Source organism: Microtus ochrogaster, unplaced genomic scaffold (genome assembly GCF_000317375.1).
Source record: "Microtus ochrogaster isolate Prairie Vole_2 unplaced genomic scaffold, MicOch1.0 UNK86, whole genome shotgun sequence".
In the NCBI taxonomy this organism is placed as follows: Eukaryota; Metazoa; Chordata; class Mammalia; order Rodentia; family Cricetidae; genus Microtus; species Microtus ochrogaster.
Window position 1 is genome coordinate 1378577 of NW_004949184.1, and position 1954 is coordinate 1380530.

A 1954-nucleotide genomic window follows, 5' to 3' on the forward strand; every position below is an offset into this window, starting at 1 on the left:
CTGTGATAAATTGTTATGGCAGTTAGAGAAAACTAACAGAAAATTCGACACACTCTGTGTGGGCATTCAAAGATTGTGAGTCAGATTTTGCAAGACGGTCGGTCACATTGGAAACCAGGTCATTTAAAAATCTGTTAGTATAAATCCAAGGTCCATAACAACAATCTACTTATAAATGAATGCATCTATCCTGGCATCTTGTCCTGATAGCTTATTGCTTGTAAGACTCATTCATGTCATACTTGGATAAGACCTGGGAAAACCCTTGGGACTCTATGGTATATGCTGCAGTTTTGGGAAACTGAGTTCTGTAACGCACATCTGTAACACCAAATCTCAAGAAGTAGGGTTAGGTTATTTGTAAGATAGTAAGTTCATACTTGAACTGCACAGTGTGACCCTGTCTTCTTCTTCTTTTTTTTTTTTTTAAAGAAAGAATAGATGGCTGGAGGTGGTGGTGCACACCTTTAATCCCAGCACTTGGGAGGCAGAGGCAAGTGGATCTTTGGGTTTGCGGTCAGCCTGGTCTACAGAGTGAGTTCCCGAATGGCCAGGACTACACACAGAGAAACCCTGTCTCATAAAAACAGAAACAAAAAATAATAATAAAACCGATTAAGGTAGATTCTAAACAAGATAGACAGCTGTTTAAGTGGATATAAGGGAATGAAATGTGATCAAACATTTGGGGGATGATTTGATAACAGTATCAAAAAACACAAGTCAAAAGCCTTGAGAAGGCAAGCACTCTGACTTAACATTTCTACTTACGAGAAAAACCACTGGAATAGGAAACACTAGATTACTATCCATACCGTTCATGTGCTCTGCTCCTTTCATGGTTCCCATGATGGCATATAGAATAACTTGGGGTGATACTGAAGGGAGACAGGAGTACACCGTTTGAAGTAAATAATGAAGACTGGCAGGTGATCACACCAGTTGTCACTTTGTCCAGACTACAACCTGGTTGAATTCCCTTCACCCACTCTTGGTAGATTTGATTCTCACTAAAATCACTGTGACTGTGACTAGTGGTTGCAATAACTTGCTCTCTGGCGTTGTACAATTATTGAAACTACCTGTAGTGGCATGTCCATTGTATTTTTAATAAATAAAGCTTGCCTAGATCGGGAGAATAAAATAGCCACACGGGTCAGCCTTACAGCCAGGCAGTGGTAACACACACCTTTAATCCCTGTAGCCACACTAGTTCCCATAGAAACCAGACAGTGCATCCCTTTATTCCCAATGGTGCATGCCTTTAATCCCAGCCCTGGAGAGGATTATAAAATGGGAGGAGGGCTGGAGAGATGGCTCAGAGGTTAAGAGCATTGCCTGATCTTCCAAAGGTCCTGGGTTCAATTTCCGGCAACCACATGGTGGCTCACAACCATCTGTAATGAGGTCTGGTGCCTCTTCTGGCCTGCAGTGTATGAATAAATAAAAAGACAGGAATTGAAAAAAAACGGGAGGAAACAGCTCCTAGTCATAGTCTTATTCTGAGATTTCTGGAGGCAGGATGGGCATTTTTAGACTGAGGTCTAGTTAAGAGCCAGTGGCTGGCTGCTTTGGTTTTGGGGTCTTCAGGTTGAACCCCAGTATCAGTCTCTGAGCTCTTATTAATCATGCCACACCTACCATTCAATATCTTGGGTTAAGCAAACAAAAATTTCATAGATTCATGAAATGAAGTTATTATGTGTAGAAAACTAGAGTTTTACTTGTCTACTGTGGTGGTTTGAAAGAAGATGCCCCCCAAAGGGAGTGACACTATTAGGGGGTGTGGCTTTGTTGGAGTAGGTGTGGCCTTGTTGGAGGAAGTGTACCACTGTGGTGGCAGGCGTTGAGGTCTCATATATGCTCAAGATACTTCCTAATGTCTCAGATCATTTCCTATTGCCTGCAAAATATAGAACTTTCAGCTACTTCTCCAGCACCATGTCTGCCTGCA